At 42.3% G+C, this 25,668-nt stretch overlaps 1 long non-coding RNA gene across 3 annotated transcripts; it reads left to right on the top strand.

Moving 5' to 3' along the window:
- The first annotated feature begins 3,820 nt into the window (after window positions 1–3,820).
- Window positions 3,821–24,595, top strand: LOC131110495 (uncharacterized). Of its 3 annotated transcripts, none has more exons than XR_013625249.1 (3): window positions 3,821–3,866; window positions 4,018–4,082; window positions 24,132–24,595. It is a non-coding gene; the product is annotated as an uncharacterized LOC131110495 (long non-coding RNA). The 3 variants fall into 3 exon arrangements; XR_013625250.1 differs by lacking the exon at window positions 24,132–24,595 and adding an exon at window positions 14,505–14,642 and having other exon boundaries at window positions 3,831–3,866; XR_013625248.1 differs by lacking the exon at window positions 24,132–24,595 and adding an exon at window positions 11,304–11,433 and having other exon boundaries at window positions 3,831–3,866.
- Window positions 24,596–25,668: the final 1,073 nt, after the last annotated feature.

Genomic DNA, 25,668 nt, shown 5'->3' with positions numbered 1-25,668 from the left:
GGTGTGTCTATGAAAATATTAGTACATATGTCACTAGCCGATGACCTTGACGGTCCTGATGGCTTGACAAGGAGAGCCCACCTGAGCGTGGATGTCCTCCGTGGAGCCATCTTCAACACCCGGAGCCACATTCCCGCTTTCCCGGCATCAAGCATTCCAAACCCATTTTTCAGCTCATCAACACGAATGGCACAGCTAGTCAGTAGCCATTTTTCAACTTGTGTTTCTATTTTGAAGGAGTTTAGGCTTTTTTGTCTTAAGGCCACATCACTTTAAAACCCTTTTCCCATTTTTCCTTGTTGCATTTTCAAGTATTACGTAGAACCTCCTTAAGATCCAACGCTATCAAATGCTAATTCTTGCAATTTTTCACAACAGGAACTGAAGCTATAAACGTGCGCTGGCAGTCTTAGCACAGCCACAATGTTCGACAATATTCCTTTCTGTCGGCCAAATTCTTGAAATGTATGCCTATTCCTCCTGGAATTACAAAGTGTACGTAGACGCATGTGAATTTTCTAATTGTGACATTGTCAAGTGAATGGCACGGACGTCCGTGTGTTAATAGGCTCCCTGTCAGAAATAAATGATGCGATCTGGTATAGGTAGCCTGGCAGGTACAAATGTCTACACTAACCTTTCCTTGGCTGTGGCTGGTGGGTCCACTATTGAATTTATAATTAACTTGTGAGGAAATGTGGGCATTTTTCTATTAAAAGAGACATCTTGTCAATTACAATCCTTGCAGAGATATTCACTGAACTTCCTGTTGGAGGAAAGGTCAATAGCTGTGTGTAATGAGTAATTGACTCAAGGCAGGGAACGTCTCCGACTCTTACAATGTGATTTATTCCCATATCATTTCCCAGCGTGTTTTCCAAACCAGGTTAATATTCACACAAAGTGGCACAATGTAGTCACATTCAGTCATGATGCCGTGAACTCGTGATCTCTCACGCTATATAGTACGTATATATGCATTGTATATAGAAGTTACCGTTGTTTATAGCTTGTTTTCTTTTTTAGTCAAGTCAAATCAAGTAAAGTCAGAAAAAAGCCTCACAAGCCGGCAACAGTAAATGACAATAGACGTTTTAGATGTTTTATTTTTGCATCTTGTCATTAGGAAATTGCATCAGTGAAATCTACATTGACCATAAAAAGTACCTAACTACAGTTGTCTCTCCTTTATCACTGTCAATTGGTTCCAGACCCGACTGTATTTGTTTCCGTAAAGTAGGATTTTAAACAAAGTTGGTGACTTATTTTTTTCAAAAGGCAATATAGTGAGGGAGTGTTATCAAAATCGTTATGCAGGGACTGCATTTGCATTTACAAACTACACAATGCCAGAATTTCTTCCCCTTAGGTGCACGAAAAATACATTTTTGGATGTAAAAGTCTGCACGACTGGGCCAACAGTCTTTCCTAACATCGTTTCCACAAGTCTCTTATTGGCACGCCATTTCTTTCCATCCACAGTCGCCAAGATCTTGTATTAATGAACCTGTACTGATGGGACCACTGCACATACGTAGGTGCCTCCACACATCCCATAATGTATGTTCTGAATGGGGTCCCCATTGTCGGACCGTTGTGGTACAACAAGTCACTTCGCTGCACGTCACGCAGACGACCTGAGAAGTTCCCTCGTGAAGGGGGGGAACTGAAAAGACTTTCATCAAGAGACCAAGCATCCGATTGATGACAACAAATATCACACAGACATCACAAAGTGGCGCACTGAGACCACAGCTTAGATGTTGCGCTCCCCCCAGGGCGAGATATGTACACATATCTAGCCGTGTTAATCTTGACATCTGTTTAACATGGATGGATTAAGGCCTGTGTGATGTTGAGCCTCGACTGTTGAAAAGCTCATGTATAATTCCCTGTGAAGTCCAAAAGCTAAAACTCTTCTGACAGATTCCAGCAGGTAAAAGTTTGGGGAGCTTTGGGCCGTGGATTTTAGCTACTTAATTTAAGGCGGAGTCACATCGCTGCGAGAAATTATAATGCAAACAACCTCCATCTAAAGCCCTCCGCAGAGTCTCGGAATATTCCAAAATGATCGTTAATGAATACAGGACAGCCAGCTTTCCTAAGAGACCAGCCCTCTTCGTCATTAAGGCTTGCACTCATTTTTTGAAGGCTTGATTTTTTTTTTTAACCGGGGGTTTTGCACATTTATGGCCTTTTAAGTTCGGGAATGTTCATGTTAACAAGGAATGTGACGGCAGTAGCGCAGGGTCACACAATCTAACAAATCAACCGTTATTCTTCGCTTAGAGTTATGCCATATGTCCATGACGTATGCTTGCCCATACCGTAAATCGAACCGGGGCTTTGGGCACTGTCCATGCCAATAATGCTAAATTAGGAGAGTTGACAATTGTTGGGTGTGCAATGCAATATGCTAAAATCATTCTAATAACCACAGCTAATGGGACCTTAACAAACAACTGTTGTGCAGGTTATTTGTAGGGATTAGTGTTAACACATGCAAAACAATAACTGCTTAGTATTTCCTGTAAGCTATAATTAAACACAACAAAGCAGGCTGCTTTCTTCGTCTTTGCTACAAATGTGGGAGTCATATCTCTTTCTTTTTCGCTCCAATGAGTTTAAGCATTGGGGTTTCAAGAGGAACAACCATTATTACCTGCATAAAACAGAGGCTGCATTTCAGTGTCCCTTATGTGTGTGGGAGTAATGAAATTGAGACGTCAATGTGGGACGGAAAAGGTCACTTTTCAGTGGCAAAGGTGCTTCTGATTTTAAAATGAAAAATGAAATTTATGGGGCATTGGGATGATTTTGTTCAGTGGTACGTTTGATGATCACCAATTAATGATAGTTTGCTTCTTGTCACCTTGTCTGCACATGTGAAGAAGTATGGTGCTGGTATACAAACACGATGTAGTACATGTTATCCATGTACTTCAGATCTAACAAACTTAATGAAGAAATAAGGGAGGGTTTTTACAAAACCAGACTGTCCACAAGACACTGAAGTCGGCCTCTTCATTTGTAATGTCAATCATGTTCCTTACAGTTTTAACACAGTCGAGCTGACCCGTGAGGTCACACCACCCTCAGACTATAAAATGTCATCACGTGATCAAATGAAGCGCACCTAACTTGAACAAGAGGAGCCACTCATAAATTGGGGCAAGGTCTTTCGTATTAAAGGTGTCCTCAAAGTGTTCATGCATGACAGTGGGACCGCACAAACCTGGAATATCTATGCCAGGGGTTTTCAATGTGTGGCACAGTAAAACATAGTCGGGTTCGAACCTCCCCTCTGTTGTAATGTGGTGTCGGAAGGCCGAAGAAATTTCAGGGTTGGCACATTTACTTTAACAAGGAAGATGAACTTATTCCAAAAAAAGTAATTGAAAAAAACAGCAAGAAGAGAAAATGCATTCACTCACATCAATAAGCCTCCGGACTGTCCATGGTTGCAGCAACACCGCCCTGCATCACCCTGCCATCCTCAAAGATGGCCCCAGCTGCTCCTTTATAGGGCTCTCAATCGGCCCAGAATGTCCCACTATAGCCCATAGGTTGGTCTACCAAACAAATCTAATCTAATCTAACTCTTAACAAAACTGGATTTCAACCATACCATCTGATGGCCCCCATGCTGCTACAACTCCTCATTAAACATCAACGCATACACGTATTTCCCTCCCAGAACCCAAGATTAAACCCCAGAAAACCTACAACCCCCCTCCATCATCCCCAGGACATGGTATGGTCTGATGATGTCACTGATGACATCACTAAAGCTATACAGCACAGAGACTCTTGGCGGCTCCTCCCCAAACATTTCTACAGGTGACTCCCTTGGGAAGCGTGCACAGGTAAGATGTTCCTAAGAAATCTTTAGTTTGAATTAAAGTACTATTATAAATGACATAACTTTAAACAAACAATGAAATCATGAATATTATAATATAATAAGAGACAAGTGATGAGTTCTAACTCGTTGACTTTGTCCCACCCTCCTTGAAGAAGTTAGGGATCAGATGCCTTGACGGAGCCAAGTGGAGGTGGAGGCCATGGAGTCTTTTCATGAGGTAGGTTTTTTTTACATTTTGCAGCCTTTGCATTCTTGCAGTGAAACTCATGAAAAAATGTTAAACGACCTTAATGACGATACAGAAGAATGCAGAGGAAGATGGTTGATATTCCTCCCGGGGCAGCGGTCTCCTCTGCACGGCCATCAGCGCCGTGTCAGTAAAGCCTCATTAGAGCCACAATCCGACTGTGGAGAGGAAATGTTTGCAACATTAACTTTAACATTGCCAATCCTGTAAATAATATTACAGTTATGGCCCTGCTCACCTGCTGGAGGGAAGGAACAAAGGACCACACAGATATGGTCCAATCCGTGAATGTGCATTGGAGGTCAATAAAGGCAGCCTTTCTTACTTTTTCTCTTAGGAAAAATGTTATAACAGAAGCAGGAACTATGACCCCGCCTCCCGCAACCATTATAGAATGAAAATCTATATTTCTAGTAACTATTGCTTTAATATTAGAAAAACTTCAGATTCAAAATACAAACCAGGCTAAGCGCCAAATAATAATTTGACCTTTTGGCTTGAACAACAAGCGTTAATTAGGGATGCAGATGAGATGCGTACTAAAGCACGAGCACGGCGTACCGATGGTCAAGTGCGGTGAAGGTCATGGCTGCTTTTTGCTTTTTGTCTTACACAGGTTGCTCATTAAGAAAATGTGTTCATTTGATTCATTTGTTCAGCATAGCATAAATATAGATTTATTATGTTGGAGTTGCTGTTCTCCAGCTGGTGCAGCACTGCCTGCCCAATAAAGAAAATTTCCTTCCGGTTCAAGCGCGGCCCTGCCCCTTCAGGCTGATGAGAGTACTGCAACACCTCGGCCAGCGACATGTATTTGTATTAACCTAATAATGGTGTCATGCTTACATGAAAGACATCACGCAGGTTGTAGAACTGCTGCTTCACTTCTGCAACATATTATTGGCGACATGCTGACAAACTGACTGTCACATTTTAATCATGAGACATGATTTCAAATGATTGGAACCACATGGAAAACTCATTCATAACAGAAAATATGTCCAGTTTTTATTTGATATTATGACCTGAACGCCTACAGTTAAGATTAGCAGGATGCTTTCTTTTCAGTCATATTTTTTTTACAGTAAATGATATTTAAGTTATATTTCCCCAAATACCAGCAAGTTGTCATTCAATTCAAAAATCTAATTTCAAGTCTGTTTACTTTGTGGAGTATACAAGATGTTTTGCTCCAAAAAGCTGCTCCAGGTAAAGCAGGGGGGGCATGAATCTGGTGGATCAAATCAGATGAAGGCATCAAAGGCAAATGCTTACGCAGCATCGGCGCCGTCACATGACCTTTACTCAAATCAAGTCAACATGGCAGCGACGGGGGCACCAAAATGTAATTTGCTTGTTGACAATAATTGCACGGACATGTAATTATTGCCAGCCGGCTCCGAGCCGTGCACCAACTCCCAAGTAGCGTGGGGAGTATCGACAGGCGTGGAATATATTGATGGCGGGCTGTCACCTGGTATCAATAGGTCGTCCGGGGTGATTTGACAACACCTCCACGGGTCGAGCGCCTCAGTCCGTGCGTGGGATTCATTTGATGAAAAATGTGGATATCGCTCCAAAGTTATTAGAGATACAAATACAAATGGCCGATATTAATGAGTTCTTAATTTCAGCAGTCCACAAATTCTCATTAAAGGCGGCATTGTGCTTATTTTATTATTGCCTGAGTCAATATTGAGGAGAGGCAATTATAGTTATTATTTCCAGACAAGCTGCGCCCAGACAGCAAATCCATTGGTGGGTTGCCAAAGCACAGCACAACGACTTTCTAGGACAAAATGAAGGTGAACAAGCCACGCTAGCAATGAGCAGACGTGGTCTTTAAAAGATTAAAACGGAGCCAGAAGTTATTTATTTTATCTTCCAAAACGTGGCCCCTGACCTTGGCACTGTTTGCCTCTTTTTCCCGCTATCTATTGTTGGATCTCCGTGCCGCTACGTGCTGAGTTGGCCGTAGCGGAGTTAACGAGGATAAGTGGCCCACACATAGGCGAAGTCGTTCAATAAAGAAAGCCGGAGCAGATGTTAATGATTATGGATTTACAAGGATGGGGGGGAATACATAATCACCCTTCACCGGCATCTGCAGCCTTTTACTTCAGCACCAAAAAAGTTGGAGACATAAAGAAAAAAGACAATAATATTCGGTGAGTAACTTTACCAAATGCAATTTGAAACTTTTAGGGCCTCGGCCATTGGGGGCATTATCTCATCTTCTGTTGTGCTACAACAAAATGTTAATCCACAAAGGCTCATCACTTTATATTTGATGATTTTTTCCCCTCTCAACCAATCTGGGTGCCAGCACATTATAGAACACTATCAGTTCCACTACCTTGCCTCATATTAATTTTTCCCCTGGTTGGTTTTATATCCATTCTCTCACCTCTAACTTTAAACTCCCACATTAAAGCTGCATACCAATCACTCGGCTTTTAATACCCTGCTGAGATTAGAAGGTACAATATTATGGCAGGCAGCCACCAGGTAATACATCGGTCAGCCCAGGGTCCAAACTTGCTAAACAGCGGCTGGCAGAGCACAGCGTCTTCATACTTCGTCAAAGGAGAGATACTACGTATGCCAGTTTGGGGGAATTTGGGAGGTGCATTTCTAGTCGGGTTTCAGGGGGCGGGACGCTCGGAATCAAAGACCAACCTTACCACAGTTGAGCAACTCGTTAAGTAACAAAACAGGTCATTGATTTTACAGCTTTGTCCAGGGATTTTATGGGACATAAGTGACTCTCATAAGATTTCACTATGCGTCATTAAATAGGAGATGTAGATGATCCCAAAAACATTTCCCCTCTGCAATGACAAAGAGCCAAAAGTATTTAATGTCCTCCCCTCCAAGAAATATGTGGAGCGCAAAGAACTGGAAGGATTTCTCAAGGTCGCTTTTTGGTGTCCCTTCCAAGCTCCACCATGGCGTGTGGAGCATTCGACTTCATCTGGGCTGGAAGAGGGAAAATTGGTGCAGAGTAGCTGAACGACGGACTGTATCTGGACAGAATATCTTTAGCAGCACTAGTCCAGAGTTGAAGGAGATCCACATCCTGCTCCCCATCTGAAAATTGATTTCATAATACATGAAAAGGCTTTTAAAGCTTTGCATAACTTAATATGTGACCCTCTTACCAGACAGTTGCAGTGAAGTGCAAAATTGTTGCTTGAACCCTCCGAGAGCTAGTAGACATGCAAATGCTACCATCTGTCCACTCTGAAATTAATATACCAATATGGGCACAAATTAAGGTTTCGTAATATTGATGAGGTGTCCTAATTCTGCCATCATGAGTTTAGCAATTTATACGACATCTTTTTTTCATTAATTTGTTACTCCACATGAGATGTCCTTACATATAAGTGGACACAAAAATATCAAACATGAAACGTGACATGTGATGGTATGTGACGTACTACGTTCATGGTAAAGTATCTACCATGTTCCTGCTGTCCTCAGTCTCCTCTTGGGCCAACTGTGGTGTACACATGTTCTCACAGGCGAGTACAAGTCAACGGATACTCTGCAGTGAAAATCAAAAATGCACATATTCCTTTAACAGAAATATGTAGTGTGCTCTTGAATGCCTCATTAGTGTACAATGCATTGTGCATTCGATGATAATAGAAATGATTAAATGATTCCCTGCCCGGAATCTGTCTATAGTGTCCCACGATCAACTCTAAACATCCGAGTCCCCAATGCGTGAAAAGCTTTGTTTGGGCATCAAAATTGCATTAAAATACGTCAACTAGGGCATCCAATCATGGTCCCTCCTGCATTCGTAGGATTCTAAGTTCATAAAAATGATGTGACAGCCACATACAGATGCATACAAAGAGTTCCAAAATACATCTCCAGGTCAACTTTAGCACACCAGACTTGGATCCAAAATTACAAAAGCGGAGAGTTCCAGCCAATGAAGTCTTGGTATGCAAGCTCTAACTCTTGATGTTTCCTTCCAAGACACTGCCAATGGGTGTGCGAATAAACTGTCTAATTCTGTCAAAATCCTTACAAAGTAAGTTGGAAAAAAGGTCGAGAACTCAAGCGAGGTCTAATTCTTTCTGCTCCCTCGCATTGATTAGTGGACCATCATGTAAGACTTGCCAAAGTGGGCCAAATGAGGCCACACCGCATCACATGTGCTGCTGCTTTTTTTGATCTTAGCAGGGAACTTACTGTACCGGCACACACTCACAGACAGATATAGGTTGATTGCCGGCGTCGTTAGAGGATACATTACAATTACGGAGGTCAAACATTGTATGCATGCTGTACTGAACAAGTGACACCCCGACCTCAACGATCTGTGCACTTGCTGACTCTGGAAATTCAATATCACTTTCAAGGTTACTTTCTTTACTGCTGTATATTTTTCTACTCATTCCAAGAGAAGGCTGCGGCCGTTAGCAGTTAGCATGTCTTTCACATCCCACAACCGTTTCACCTCGCATGATAAACCACAAAGAAATATGCACATGGGCTGGACATTTCTACATGCATGAAAGTATTTGTTTTAATAAGTAGAACTTAAGGTTCTAGAACATGTGTGTCAAAGTCAGGTCCTCGGATCAGATTTGTGATTTTACTGTTTGGAAAATAGCATTGAGTTGGTGTTAGAATAAAATGTAAATACAATTATTGTTGGCCTGCATCATGGACCTCAACAAACAATGTGCATATGATGAACTATTGCACTATTCCTATAGCATTACTCACTCAGTATTATATACAGTACCGCATTAATGGCAAGAGATGTCTTATTTTTTCTTTAATATTTCAAATTTAAAAATTAGAATTATAAGGTTTTCTTGTTGAGTTTTCCTCTTACAATTAGACTTTATGGCACCCGGGCCGTATTATGGAAACTCTGCATCCGATGGACCAAGTGAAAACAACTTTTCTTGACTTTTTTGTTGCTTTCTGTGTGAGTTTTAAAGAAGATTAGCTCTGGACTCGGTGGCTATAATGCGGTGCTGTAGGGCTGTTTTCTCCAGTCAGTGAAAGTACCTTATGGCAGTCGCTTCAATGGAATCAACTGTAAACTGCCTTGAAGCAATGCATATGTTTTCTTTGGCACAACACCGCGTTTGCTTTTCTAGTGAGACATTATTGCAATAAATAGGGTAAGGCAAAGAAAGTATGGTTCATGTGCTCTACCACAAGCCAGTTGATGCATTTTTAATTACTGTACATGATACTGTATATGCAACCATATTTTTGAAGGAGCTGAACTCTCTGAAGATCATGCTGTACTGCACTGGTGTTTTAAATATCTTCATGCCTGACGGCCACCCTTGGAGACGTGTCGAGAAGGATTTGAAAATTTCATGGAGTAAATGGCACTGCAATTACTGACCCACCAGGTTACTGAGACAATTAGAAATCTGCAAAACAAGTCCATTTTGCCTGCTTGGAATATGTAAATCTATTGCAAAAGGCATGAAATTGCTTTTAAATGGACAACTTATCTTCAGGGATTGGACCCCCAGAATCCTTTTCTCGGGCTATTTGGTTTTTGACATGACACGCACACACACACACACACACGGTGCAGACATGAAAACGGATAAAGAAACATGATCAACAAGCCAATGTAGATGAGCGCCTGGAGCAACTTGGGATAAAATTGCATCTGTAAAAAGGCTTGGCGCATGACGGCCACTGTGGCCAGATGCAGAGTGAGACCCAGAGGCGACAGAAATGAGATGGAGAAATTTTGTTTATCTTATTGTGTGCTGCATAACCTCATGACACAATAAGTGTAACAAGCAATTTGCAAGTAAAGGCGTCAACAGCTTGGATGGCAGAGTTAATTCATTGTGTCTATTGGCCAAATCTGCATGCTATTAACACGCTGGACATACTGCAATTCATCCACATGAGTATACAGATCGCATGTTTGCACTTAAACAATTCAACATGCCTGGTATAGATATAGAAATAAGGAGACCTCACGTATTCTAATCCTACCCTTTCTTCTTAGCGATTACTGATTTTGTCTTTAAAGGGGACCTGTTATGCTCATTTTCTATTATTTATTTATTATTGATACTTATTTTTTTAAAGGAAATAAGTTATTATATATATCCTGTCGTCCCTCACTATATCGGGGTTCGAACATCCATTGCGTTTTTTCAATAACTGTTGTTCAATAGCTGTTTCGTGGCTGACTAGGGTCCATTATTAGTCAAAGAATACTGAAAGTCTTTCAGTATTGCATATTACGACCAGAATATGTCGGCATGACTTTTCATTTTCGTCACACTGCATGGAGTCGGCCACCGCTCCGACACGTCCGACATGCCTCTTGTGTCCCTGCAGTGATCCCGTAGCCTGTGCAGGACCAATGTGGTGGAAAAAAAAATAATAGTGTAAAGGTGCCTATAGGGTTGCTATTTAATGTCTACAGGGCTCTAATAATGGTAAGAACACAATGGTAAAATGAGACCACCAGCGAAGGCGCATGTGGGTATTACCTGGGGGGCAGCTGACATGCTTGGAGCGGGCACAAGGCGGGGTATTGTGCTTGCAACACCTTCAAAAGTTGGCACCCCTTTTGGCAGCCGCTTTAAATGCAATTTATACATTTCATCCAATTTGGCCGCCGCGTGTCATTGACGGGCGATGGTGGGTCCCGCTGCCAAACCAGTTGGAATAGTACATCAATAAATGCAGAATATAGACTAGCAATAATGCTTTCCATAAAGATACACGCAGCTATATGCTTGTACCGGCTCGTTGTTTGAGTTCATACTATATGCTAAATGCTTTTAGTGTTGTGCGAGCAGACAGATGCTTTCATTGAATTTTTTCCCTGAGGTCATAATTCTTCTCCCCTGTTGAAAGAAAAACGCATACATACTTTTAAAAATGATTGTTTTTACATTTTGCAATATTAAAGTCTTTATTTGGACAAATTGCTCCTTGCAGTGCATTGGAATATTCCCCTGCCTTTAACAATTACTTTGATTTGGCCCCGTGCTTGATGAGGTGCTCTCTTGTCTGAAGGGATTACATGTCTGGCTGGTGTTGCCAGTAGCTACACTGGTGCAGCAGGGGTGGCAGTTCAATTATTCACTGTAACTGGGAGATAGCATCTAAATGTTTGTCACATCCGCTGCCCAATGTTTAGGGCTGCCATTACTTTTATTCTGTCAGGATTGTCACTTCAGATGGGGAACTGCATCAGATCACTGTTGTCCCCCGAAGCCAAATGAGCGCAGGAGGCTGTGTTGTCCTGAAAGATACTCCTCTCCACTTCCAAGGCTGCAAGAGCCTTCGGCTGGGGACGCGAGGAAGTTTAGCTCATGGCCAGTTTGTGAAAAATCACCAGTGGTGAGCCAGAGTTAAGTTCTGGGGTGAAATGCTGTTTTGGTTTTTGAATAAACAATCCTAAACTGTTTTTGCTCTGATGTCAGTGGCATGTTAGGGCCCTGCAACTGCAAACCTTTGAAAACACTTACCAGACTAATGTTTTTAACAATCAACTTTTATCACGGTTCTATAAGCTACACTACACATTTGCCCACAGGACAGCGTCCCAGATGTCCAAGTTGCAAAGTAGACAATTGGCAGATTACCCAGCTTTGTTTGCTGCACTGAAGGGTAGTACCACCACCAGAAACCATTATTTCATTTTCTTTAGTGCTATTTATGGAAGCAAATGACATTAGCAAATGTGTGCGGTATGAACACAGCCTCGGGCAGTGAGTGTATTAATTGCCATAAGAGTCCTGGTATTTTAAATGCATCTCCAAATTTCCTCAAAAGAAAAGAAAACAAGTACAAAAAAATGATTTGTTGCTCAGTTGAAGCAACTTCCACTGCATCTGATTCCCTGTTCTCGTCTGTCCTCGCACGTGACCTGGGTGTAATCTGGACCAACGTTAGGATTGCATTATTCATTCCTACAGTCGGATCCATCTCATCAGTTCTAGTCCTCATTTGCTCAGTTTTTTTCTTTCTCTTTCTTAAGAGCGGCGCTCAAGACGGTGTCATCCTCCTGTAGTGCCCTGGAATCATCCTGTAACACCTTGATGGATATCATTGCACAGTGCTCTATTTTCCATGTCTCCTTCTGTTCTGTTCGGAGAAGCTCTGAAGCTGTCAAGCTGCGATCTTAGATTTTGCTTTATTTCCCGATGTCATGCTTCCAGTTTCTCTTTCATGACTTCCTTTAAGGAGCCAATGAATGGCATCATAAATGAGGGACATTGGCGGTTATCATCACACGCCACAGCACCAATATGGAACCACTAAAAGGCTTGTTACAAATGAGCATACCAGCAAACATCTTGTGTAGTTTCTGGTGTCTTCCAATACACAAGTGAAAGAAAGCATGATCAGATCATCCAAAAACAGGATGGTTGAGGGTCGTAACCCTGGCCTCCTCCATTCCAGGCACTGTTGTTGTGCCTTTGGGCAAGACCCTTCATCCACCTTGCCTCCAGTGCCCCCCTCACTGGGGTGTACAAATGTGAATGAATGTTTGGTGATGGTCGGAGAGACCATTGGAGCGAATTGGCAGCCATGCTTCAGTCCAATCTATGAATTAGTTCTGCCCAAGAGGACATGAGTCAATTACAGTTTCATCAACATCGAAGTCCCCCAAAATGCACTCCATTCCGAAAATCATTTTATTTTAGCCTGTTGGGATACGGACTGCTACTGAATTGGACTGCTACACAAACGAGATAGAGGAAACTACATCCAGTAGGTCCTGTGTTCTCCACATAGCATTTTTCAGTAGCTTAGAGAAGACAATGAACTGTTTTTGACAAGCAGATATTGTGTTGATATTGTGCCATTGATTTTCAAGTGGTCCTTGATTGGTATTTACACATTCTGTCCAAAAGGTTCCCAGGCTGACAAAATACTGATGTTTTCCCATCCAAAGTGTGTTTTCCAATGATGAGCAAGCCCAAATGTGTGAGACACGGCAGACTTCCAGATAATTCCAATGCAACTCTGTGAGGGAAACGTCTTCCCTCATTAAATAGTTCAAGCTTGTCAGCTAAATCCTCCGTCTTTTGTTACTGAACAAACACTATTTGAACATGGTTCTTAAAATTCAAGTCATGTCCGCACTCCTCAATTAACCAGAGCCGTGATGGAGAGAATACATCGCTTCTGCGGAGCCGACCTTGTTTTGTGCCTGTAAATTGAAATTTGGCCCAAATAGTTTTTCAATTGTCGGGGTTGACGCAACGCAAATGACAGGGAGCTGACATTGGCATTTTAGATGATGTCATTAATATTTGCACGTCACAGGTGAATACAGGATAAAGCATAAAAGATACGCGCATACAAATGAAGTTCATAAAAAAACACAGGAAGTCATTGTTAAATACAAGTCAAATGAAATCATTGATGATTTCACCCTGATTATTCAGATGATGGAAAAACTGACTCAGCTGCAGGACTCATATCTATAGCAAAAGTCAACCGTTTGACGCCCCTGCGCCGCATCCTGAACTTCACTATGCTATGTGTTTTCTACATTTTCCATTTGTGAAATTATTTCATTATGAACTGAAAATGTTCCCATTGCTGAAACCTTTTTCATATGTTGCCTTAAGTTTGGCTGCATTGTTGTTTTTTTTTTTTGCATAAACATGACCAGTTTTCCTGTTTATACAGTCAGTGGGACAAAACGGCATTTATTCATTCATTCATTTTTGACAACCACAATATAGTGAAGTAGTGGAGTAGTACTGGGACAGTTGGGGGAGATTCAAATGAGGCCAAACTAGGCCAAGTCTAAACTCTACCGGGTAGCATTCCTGTTGACCTTCAAACTTTCCAGGAATATTAACGCCAAAGCGAAACTATTGACTTTCACAAACCTTAAAAAGGATTGAGTTTCGCCAACCTTGAACCTCACGTATCGATAAAACGTACTACTTGTCTTTCACGCAGAAGCCGGCGGCCAGATAGACGATCGCTTTGACTGGCCAATCACATTAATGGGCTTTTTAAATTAACTTAGCCGGCTTTGTTGTCATCAAGAGTTTATTTAGAGGCAACTTCCAAAAATGATTTATGTTGTCAGCCTGCCTGGAGAGAGATGCTCAGACGATGCCTAATGTACAGTCATCTCATCTATTCTATTAGTCATTCAATTCAGGTGATACAGAAAAGCTATTATCACCACAGTAATGATTTGATGGGCTTTTTTTGGTTAGTGTTTTTCAGAAAGGCTATGAAAGTTAATGTGTGGCTTGATTGGTCTTCCCAGTCTGTATTTCAGTTTTACACCTTGTTTCTTCTGTTTTATCTTCCATTAGTTAATAAGCTATCCACAACCAATGTCTAGCTGCAGTAGCGACTATCACGCTTTATTTTTATCTTTCCTTGCAGGAACGGAACTACATGAGCGGTTAAACACCAGACATGAACAAACAGCCAGGAATTGCTGAGACACGGAAAGGGCTGCAGATAGTTTATTGTATGTCTTCTAAGATTATCCATCGTGTGAATTTGGCTCAATAATCGGCTCTCAAACGGGGTCGACAATCGAAAATATGAAATTGAAAATGAACTCATCGGTGATCATTTTCTTTTCAATTGGATTTTGGATTTTTTGGACACTCGGGACATTCCAGGTCTAAAATGAAGCCTTGCACTCAGATTGGCAGTGGCGACAAGAAGACAAGCGTGACTTTTTGAAGGCATTTCAGAAGTCGAGCTGAGGTGAGTCATGTGATGCTTAAATGCAAATCATCTCTTGCTGAACACAAGATGGCTGGGGACGCTTTCTCGCTATGCCCTCGTTGCTCCACTGAGCTGAGTCCAATTTACCATTTCGGAAGATTTGCCGCAGGAATGCTGCTGCTGTAGCGGAGGAATCCACCGTTGGTTGACGGCAGTGGCGCCTTAGCGCTAAGATGCGATCGCCATCCTTAGATGGCGCCTGCTGGCACGGCTTCCCTGATTGCTAATTGACACATCCTCTTGTTAATTATCAATGTGATGTGACACGTGCACTCACGGAGATCAGGGAAATCTGCATTGCTGATTCTATGCTCTGTGTGTCACCAAGGTGTCCTCTGGAAGCAAACGCTGTCTCAGGTGATTAAACATCCTGTCATGTTACATCTTCCAGGACCGATAATTAAACCAGAAACATAAATCGGGGGCTAATGAAGTGTATCCAAATGATTATTTCATCAATAGATACATAGCGTTCTATTAATGCTGAAGAGTTAATGCATAGCTTGCATTTATGGGACGTGTCAATGCTCTGGAAAAAAATCGAATGGTGATGGCTGGTGTACTGGTAATTGTCCCAACGTCGCCTGTGAGATTATAGATATTAATATTAAGGAATCAACCAGGCGTGTAATTGTAAGCCATAATCAGTTTGCTTAATTAGTAGTACATTAAGGGAACAACATGCAACACATGAAACTAACACAAAGAATGAAATATTGGAGCTTTGTGTTAAATGTGACACAGCAAATGGGTCAACCCGAGTAAAAGGGATGTTGAACGCTCACTTGCCATTATTTTGGCATCTTTTTCTGCATGTACAATTATAATTATTGTCTATAAAATGTGTTTTGTCTTAACATTTTTGAGCGTCTGCAACAGTGACATTTTCTTGGGGACAATTAGTTTTGGTTAGAGTCCGCTTTGGTTTGAGTCGGCCTTCTCTACAATGAAAATTAGCACCAAAGTTACAGTACCTCAAATTTGAGGTTTGCACTAGAGCTGCCACCATTAATTTATCCAGTTCATTGACTGCTATTTTGCTATTCAAGTTTTTTTTAAATTCCAAAACACTTTTTTTCAGTGAAAATATATATAAACATATATTATTTCCTTTGCGTTATCTTTGTGTTTTAAGCAAAACAAGATATTCACACACATCAGGTTTGACTTGGATAAATAATTTTGGATATTATTCCCTCTTTTCTGATATGTTGCTGACCGACCAAATCACTGTTTGTGTTTGGTTCCGATTGATTTGGTCCGTCTGGGCCCAACCGATTACTTAATTGAAACAACAAGCTTCAGATTAGCTGGAGTTTGTCCCCAAAACGGTCCTGGTTGGATTTTTATTGGCTGGTATATTGTCACAAGTCTTTCTCTTGTAATGCTGGTAAAGTTCAGATAATACTGTACATTCATGTACTCTTTTTGCAGGTTTAGGTCTTGGGCTGAGGACTGCTTAGGACAACCTGCTCTCACTGGAGTGCCTGTGCAAAAAAAGCTTTTTGGGAAACTCGGAACTAAAAGTGCACCTTCATAACTTGACCCGTGTGTTTTTGACTGTAATAAGAGGTGTAACTGATTAACATCCCAAGCGCAAATATGAGACATTTTTTACCCGCCCACACACTAGAATAATAAAACATTAAAAGGTTCACCATGTTTTGTGATACCGCCGTGTTCCGGAGCATCTTTAAAAACGTGATTCATTGACTAAACAAAAAAATATTGACTTACAACACCCAAGAGGCTGTTTTACTCCAGGTTCAATTAATTCATGCAGTTTGTAGTAACACAACCGAGCTGTTATGCAGCTAAATATGAAGGAAGCTTCAGAAATATGAAGACAAAGCTACATCTTGTCAGGCAAGGTTGAATGCAAATGCGCTTTAAATTCAATTCAAAGCTGCTCTGTGTGAATGCGACACAATGATTAAGTTTGCAAAACAATCTCCTCATTAGAACTATAGGGGGTTTGCTCAGCAGCTCGTGGCACATTTGCAGCAAAGATTAACTCCGCTCCCCCTTTCTGGGGCTCTTTTAATACCTTGCATGCCGTTCACAAATTAAAAGGGAATCTGATTTTTGGAATGACAACACCACTCTCAATGGCAAATTGATGTCAGGCCAATATAAACAGTAGATGCTCATATTTTAGCTCAGGTGTGTACAAACAGAAAAAAACACAAGATATGGTAAGAAGTTAAATGTATTGGCCCACACTTGGTACACCCCACTTTGAGCTACTGGGCCGTGCTCTACACTCCAGTTAGCGCCAGGCTGCAGAGTACACAAAACCACATCTGGCTTATAAATATCATTTTGAAACAAAGCCCAAGCATGAAGGCAATGCCACCAAGCATTCCACCCAGCATCGTCTCCCAGTCCGCACGCAGCGTCTGTTCAATGAGCGGAAGGCATTACGTGATAATGAGGTACGTATTTGTGACTCGGCTGGTGTCTGACTGACAAAACGACGAGATCATTGAGTTCCCGTGTTCTGTCATATTATTCCTGCGTATTAATGGTTGTGTATAAGAAGGTCACACAGCCCACTCCACACACTGCACTTTACATTTTAGGGCACAATCACGCCTCGGGCACAGAAACGCCAACCTGGGTGAAGACTACACTTGTAGCCACTAATGAGGGCAAAGTCACGTGGGACCTCAAATTGCCACTTGGCCCATTCTCCATTGTTGAAAATCAACAGAATCTGGTGATTGGCAAATATTTCTTAGATGCTAATCCCTGCAAGCATCGCCGGTTGATTACAGAACCATACTCATACCAAACCCTGCTCATGGCGACTATTTAAATGGCGCCTTTGACTGTGAAGAAATGACGTCAGATTACGGCAAAAATGATTAAAACCGGAGAGCGTAATTGTCTGCAGTGTGTATGCTACGCGGCAGGAGGCAAAAACGAGATAAGGGCTGTGGTGTTTTCACGCGACTGAAGGCTGTGCGAAGGCTCAGGAGTGATATGTGGTGACAGCCCGGTGCCATGCTGTTGACACAGCCTGCCTCTCCCGGGTACCGGGGGCCCGGTTTGCCTGCGGCTTGATTATTTACAGGCCCGTGTGCGGGGAAAAAAATCTGTGAGGACATCCTGCGAAACCTTCCTTTGCAAAGCCTTTAATTGGGTCAGAGCTATCATTTAATAATGAGACTGACTATATTGAAGTCGAGCTTTTTTCAGGTCCATCATTATTAATGGCTCGGATCAAAAGACCGATAGGACCTGCATGAAATGCTACCCAATGTCAGCCTGAAAGAAGAATTTCAAATGGGGCCAGCTTTTCACAAACACAGAAAGGGTTTTGAAAAGTGTTAAAAGCTCTAAAATATTGTCTCGCACTGACCGGCATCGTCCAATGAGTTTGGGATCAGGCAAAGCCCTACCTGTCACGTCACGTCACTTCCACAATCTGTCCCAAGACATGAACCCGGTTAGTTCATTTCTCGCACTTTTTTTCTTGTTTGCACTTGTTGCTTGCCTGCCAATTTCAGGATTGTGTTTTGGATGGATGCTTTCACCTTGTTGTGGATGAATAAACCATTAGGATGTGGGTTTTGTGGGCACTAAATCCCTGTTCCGTTGCCTCCGGCCCATAGAAATACTGAAGCAAAGGTCCAAAAAGTGCTGAATGAGTTGAAGGCGAAGAATTCTGGTATGGCGTGAGAACAAATTGCTGCTGGGGACCAAACGTCTCTTTTTACAGCTACATTGTTGCCACTTTTGTCTCTTGGTTGTTCTTGGTGATGCATTGAAGACATGGAGAGATGTTTTCTTATCTCCACAATCTACAGTAATTAGTCATGCTGTACTACCTTAACCAAAGTTGCATAGTCATTGCTGATCCAGCTTCATTTTTTTCATTTCTTCATTTCTATTCCCCCGGAATCAGGTTTCAGGGAATCACCATCTCAGAGACTCTACAGCTGGAAAATCTCAGCCCACTCCACACACTTGAAACAATTGGTTTCCAATCTTGGTGTCAAGTGTTTGGGTTCCACTAGTTTAGGAAGGAAGGAAACTTGGCAGTATGAAGAGACAATGTGGCTCCTTCCAAAATTGTCAAAATAGAGGGCAAGACTGAAGATCTGGTCCTTAAGCAGGAAGTGCCTCCTTTGGACTGTCCAAAACCTCTTGTTCAATGTCAACGTTCACATGATCAGACGCCCCCCCCAGCCCAGGATAAACCCAAAAGGATCCTAGAACGTGATGTTGGTCAGAAACCCGAGTCGCCTAATGGACGTCTTTGATATTTGCAAGATGATTTAGTATGGATGCTTTATGATATGACATGCTCTCTGAACCTGCAGAGATCTTACCAAGGATCTTCTATTCAACGTCATTGTTGTAATGGTTACATTGAGTTATAGGGATATTAAAATTAACCTTGGATGATGTTTGATCTTTTCTTGATTGATAATTTAGCAGTGTAGCGGTGATTGATTACTAAATTGTTATTATTATTATTATTGTATAATATCAAAAGCTGAGAGTGTACCTGATCTTGAAATGCCGTCTCTCTTGTCAGGTTTTTAGTCAGCAGGTTCGGATATGCACATTTATATGTCATATTCAAAAGCACGACATGAAGTGTGTTCAATGAAGGCTGTTAGCAAGGAGAAGGGGTCGGATTAAATAAGCTCTACTTACTCCTACTCCTTTTTCATGACATGTTTTGACACGTTGCATTGTGCAAATGTAAACGTGATGTTCCTTAATGTGAGCAAGTACAGAGCACCAAACCGTGAGCATGAACAGATCTTCAAACTTGACGACTAAATCGTTTTCACCAGGAGATATTTAGACCAACGTCCCGATGACGCTCAATGCCGCATGTTTTACGCTCGTCATTGTGGCTCAGCGCTGCACAAGCCAAATGAGAAGTGACATTCTCTTGACTGCTTGCGTCTTCAAATTAATTATTTATAACCTGGCTGGAAAAGTGTGTCGGAGGGAAATTTCATTGTCAAAGTCTCATTATGCTAAAGGTCATTTTGTTGTCACTCACTGGACTAAACTGGGGGGTTCGCAGGACCATCAGGAGGTTCCGAAAGTTTCATCTTGCAAAAACTAGGAAGGACAAAGTCATTGAATGAAATTGCGCCGCTCAGCTAAAATATCCCAGCGTGCATCATCTGGGGAGGAAACCAAAGGAAACGCTTCCACACGTCCCACGGACTCCAGCTGGCCATTGACCGTGCAAGTGGACCGGGCAAATGGACCGGGCTTGGGAATGCATCACTGTCAGACCGGGAGCAGCAAGGTGGCAGCTTCCAGCCATGAGATGTCCCTATTAGTTAAAAATGAAGAGTGAATTGAGACTGCCACTAGCCCTCTTTTTGAATGCCACTGAGGATGATAACGCCATACATCAATCATCTCGCCCAATAAGCACTACAGTGACAGACATATGATAATAAGACAATGCAAACAAAGACGGCATCCCATCCCAGTCGGGAACTCGTACCACATTGACATATCGCCACGTCGCTGTCTGGATTTTTTTCCACTGGTGTCCCCGTGGCCAACCTTTTGTCACCGAATACGAGTGTGACACAAACAGGCCTATTTATCCCACACGTTTCCATAGCGCGTTGTGCTGCAAAGCCTGACAGATTTCTTTGAAGCCCAAAGTTCAGCCTGATTGTCTGATGTGTCACATGCGAGAATAGGAGTGGGCGGACCTGAGTGATGTTGAGCTCCCAGCGCTGTGCCGTGTGATTGAGACTAGAATAACAGCACAAAAGAACACGTGCTCATTTTTGACTGATGTGCTTTGTCTGGACAACGGTTTTGGGGGCCTGAACACTTGCAGAAAGTTTTTTAAGACCTAAATCGCACCTTATGTGTAGAAGTTGATGCATCCATTCTTCTTCCGTGAAATCATAGGAACTGTAGGCAATTCGCTCCAAATGACATGTTTGAAACCAAAAATGCCAAAATGTTACCAAGTGTTTAATAGAACAGATTAACGTGTTACCGAGTGTGCAGAGCCACCCTGAACGCGCTTCAGGGCTCACGTCCAAATGTGCAAACATTATTGTCATAATTGTCATTATCTGGTGCTAGCATGGTTTAACACAGGAATAGACAAAACAACATTTACAGGTCACAAAAGTGGAAAAAGCATAATAGGTCCCCGATGAAGTGAAATAGGTTGTTCATCAAAATATTCCATTTATGAACAATGAATCCTATATCGCAGAAAGTCATTTCATTATAGCAGTTAATGAGCATAATAATATCAGAAGAATTGGCTCAACAGTCAGTGAATGTTTGATGAGTCTGAAACAAATGCACCCTACGTGAGAGACGTTTTAAAAAAGGAAGCCATAAGGGTTCTTGAGGTAAATATTGTCTGTGTGGAGCATGGAGGTCACCTGAAGAATGTTTGGTTGGCTCAGGACTGACGCCGTGACTTGTGTCGCCATCTGATGTCCACTTTGTCACGTGGGGATCACGTGGGGGTGTTGCCAAACGAGTGTACAGAATGCCGAGTAGAACATTAACACACACTGACTACATGGAGGTCCTCAGAGTAGGGTGGCCTTAATGTGCTAATGAGTTCAAACATGCACTTTAACACAAGACTGTTAATCAAGCCTTTGGCATTTTGGCATCCGACAGTCAGGTCATTGGTTCCTCTGAGGGACATGACAACCTTGTCCAAATTACAATTGCTCACAGATTGAAATTTAACAGCCATTCAGACGCAAGTTAATGTGCAATCGCTACAGTTTTTTTGCAGTTATTTATTTGGATATGCACTTTGACCAAACGTACTACTCACTAAGGACATGCAAAATCTACTCGTACACATACGTTCCTGGTCAAAAATTTCAGATGGGTTGAAAAATTGCAAGAATTTACATTTTGCGATGTTGGCTTTTAAAGAGGCTTTAGGTTGAGCTTCAAAAGCGGTCTCAACAATGAGCAGCGATTCTGTTGTCCCAACGGCAGCCAACTTTAGTAGCTAAACTTTGCCAAATCACTATCAGTAGCTGAGACCACACGTCATTAATGCTCATGCTTGGGTGTTTGCACACCAATTGCAAACAGTGTCTTTCACTGTACAACATTGGAAACAACAGTTTGATTCATGAGCGCCCATACAGAAGATGGCGTCGCCTTTGCCTTTTTTCAAACACTCAAGCCACAATTGCCAAACACCGCTTGATTTTTCTGCCTCTTTTGTCAGCATGAATAACAGGTTTCCCCCTCAAACAGCGTAAGGCCAATGTTGCCAAGAAGCTGTCAACAAATATTGGCAGCTCGACTGCCTCTTGCTTGCTTTTTCTTTGCTCGTGTCAGATTTAGACTTCCTCAAATCCAACTTGCCTTACATAGTTGGAGGGCGGGGGCTCTCCATATTGAATTTTAATGATCACCTTTCAGCCGGCGGGAATAACGTATCCGGCAGGCCGTGCAATAACGTAGAATACATTCCCCAATCTATGCATATGCACGTCATAATAAGTGTAATGAAAAGGAGATAATAGTGCCATCTGAAATGAGGATGGTCTTGAGATTGCTGTCGGACCCGATCCCATCACCATTATAAAAACCTGCAGAGGAGATTGAGGGAATGCAGGAGCAGAGGGAGAAATGGGAGATGAGAAAGGGAATCGGTAGCCACAGCTTCAGTACTATTGTTAAATGCATACGATTACTTGGACAAAAATTGCCAAAATACCTGCTGCAGTGGCAGCACTTGACTCCCCCCCCCCCCCTTCCTGGAACTCTCCATCCAGCTCGAATAGTCCTTCATAGCGGGTGTACTGGTGCATAAAGTCTTCCATGGCTGAGAGTCGACAGCTTCAGATGCCAAAAATCCATCTTCCAATGCAATTTAGCACAGAGGGAGCCGAGGAGATGGGAAATTATACAGGACTCCATACAGAGTTTTAAGGTAGCCGCGGAGGCTCGTGGACACATTTTTCCAAATGACGGCTGGTTGCAAAAAAATCTGTCAAGTCAAAAGTTAGCCACTCTAAAAATACAGTTGCAGTCACTCACTTGAGACCATTGTGACAAGCTGAGATTGAATTTGAATCATCATTAAAATATGAGCTGGCTGAGGTTTTTGCTTTGGTTGCAGCATTGGAAGTCAGCTCGTCACACGGAGCTTATGAATATATACCTTCTCTTCTACTTAACATAATAAATGAGCGATGCAGCACACAGAGTTCTGATCGTCTACTGGGACCATTCTTGCTAAGCGTACTAGCAAAACATGCTGGGGAATCAATTGCACATCTTACATATTGTGAGGATTTTTTGTTCATATAAAAAATCGTAGCTTTGGCCTGGCCGTGAGAATAATGACGAGAAGGGGGTCGATCAAGACGACAACCATGCTAAAACAACCATGACGGTATCCCGCTTCCTTCTGGAAGACCAGAATCAACCAGCGAGCCTTATGTTGATTCAGGAAGGGATCCTGTACCTCAGGACCTTCTGCACCTTCTACTTCCTCCTCCCGCTGTTCATCTATCATGTCATTCTAGCCCACATTTGGTGTTTGATGAGCGTATTGGAAGTCTTCCATGTGTTCCGTGTTAAGTGTGTTACTAAGTACTGTGTTGATGTGAAAACAAGACATCAGACAATGCAGTAGAACTTTGGTTTTCGAACGCCTCGATTTTCGTATGATTCCGGATTTTTCCTTTTAGCATTTTAATCTTGTGGTATGAAGAAATACAAATGTGGAAAACTGGCATTGCTTGTTTGTTCACCCAACACCAAATCCCGCAATACTTGGTCACATAATAAATACTACGGCATCAGCAAATCCCACAATACTTGGTCACATAATAAATACTACGGCATCAGCAAATCCCGCAATACTTGGTCACATAATAAATACTACGCATCACCAAATCCCGCAATACTTGGTCACATAATAAATACTACGGCATCAGCAAATCCCACAATACTTGGTCACATAATAAATACTATGGCATCAGCAAATCCCACAATACTTGGTCACATAATAAATACTACGGCATCAGCAAATCCCGCAATACTTGGTCACATAATAAATACTACGGCATCAGCAAATCCCACAATACTTGGTCACATAATAAATACTACGGCATCAGCAAATCCCACAATACTTGGTCACATAATAAATACTACGCATCACCAAATCCCGCAATACTTAGTCACGTTGCCATGTGCATGCGTGTTTGTTTCTCCATCTCCGGCCTAACGTGCAGGAAGAGGGTTCACTCTGTTTGTTTGGTATGTCCCAAGGTTTCTCTCGGTCTCGTGCTGGGCGGAGCAACCAGACTCACCTTTTTTGATTCGCTCTACTTTTAAGCTGCTTCCCCTTGCCGGCCGCTGGAGTATTGCCTCATGTTGCCTTTGGATCGTCTTCCTGTCTTCTTATGCTACCCTCGTTTCCATGTCCTAAGTATTTTTCCCCAGATAAAGTTTGTTATTCACCTCCTCGTGGTTGTTTTTGCTAAGACTTTGGCTCCTCGCTCTGCCTGGAACTCGTGTTCTTTGGTTAGTTTGGACTTTTTTTTATCCCAAACCACTCCCTTTGTCCTAAATTATACTCCTTTTTTTGACTTGTTGTACTAAACAGACAACGTCAGCATCAGGGTCCAAACCTTACCTGATTGTCGCAATTAGTTGTTGTCTTTATTCATTTCAGCCCAAAACACTGTGCATGTTTACAACTCACACAAAATCACTCGGGTCTGTTTTGTTATTTTTGGTCTTTGATGTTTTGCAAACCTTAGTGGATTAGCTGAATCATAAAACAAGAAGAACACAAGCGGCTCTTCACCTCCTCCTGTAATCGCTCATTTACATACGAAAATGTCACTGTTTGAGGCTGATTACCAGCCCAGGTTGCTTCTTTCGCCGCATACGGAGAAGCTGGAGCTACACTCCGGGTGTCCTGGTGTGCGCCTGGAGGGCCGGGCGGGTGGCTGTGTCCTTGGATGTGCGTAGGAAACACGGAAACCAATCAGGCTTCACAATGTGAACACATGACGAGCACAAGGTAGCAGAGATGCTGGGCTTTTGTTGGTGCCACATTATCCAATTTCAAGGTTTCATTTACTACGCTGATGTTGTTTACTTTCCAATCACAGATCAATAGAAAAAGGCAGCTCTAATTTTAGCACATGTCCAGAAGGCCTTGGGCCATGAACCTGTATGTTGTGTTCAGGGACAAATTGACCCATTTAATTATTTGGCTGAAGACTATTTGTGTGACACTCAATCTGTGGGTCAAATTGACTCTTGTACACAAGCATGTTGGTAGGAATGCACACACACACACACACACACACACACACAGCTCCATCTGCACATCGTGGACAGGACAAGAACGATAACGATAAGTGTCCCGTTTTACAGCGCTGTTCCACACCAGGAATATCGTGTTGCTGTAAAACGTTGCCCTACAAAAAAAGCGTCGTGAAAGTGGCATCAAATGCTGTTACCTCGATAAAAAGCCAGCGGTGGGGGTGTCTGTGCCAGTCTCTAAGTGCTCAAGGGTAATTGTGAAAGTCTGTGGCGCTGCCACTATGGACACCCATCCCCCGTCCAGTTTGAGTCAAATACGTATATTCCCATATCAATGTTTTAGATTATGATTGTGTAAACGAGGCGTTGGTCCTAAGATAATAAATAACGATAGCAACTGGTGGAGCGGTGCCGTGCACACCGACATGACCTTTGTTCCATCAGATGTCATTCAAAATCGACAAAGGGGGCGTAAGGAGCATGTAGCGCTGTGACCTTGGCCGACCCCGTCTAAGATGTCGTAATATAA

Source organism: Doryrhamphus excisus, linkage group LG22 (assembly GCF_037039965.1).
Source record: "Doryrhamphus excisus strain RoL-2023G ecotype Guam linkage group LG22, RoL_Dexc_Guam_v1.1, whole genome shotgun sequence".
NCBI classification, from domain to species: domain Eukaryota; kingdom Metazoa; phylum Chordata; class Actinopteri; order Syngnathiformes; family Syngnathidae; genus Doryrhamphus; species Doryrhamphus excisus.
Note: the sequence above shows the minus strand (reverse complement) of the source record. Positions and strands in the feature narration are given on the sequence as shown.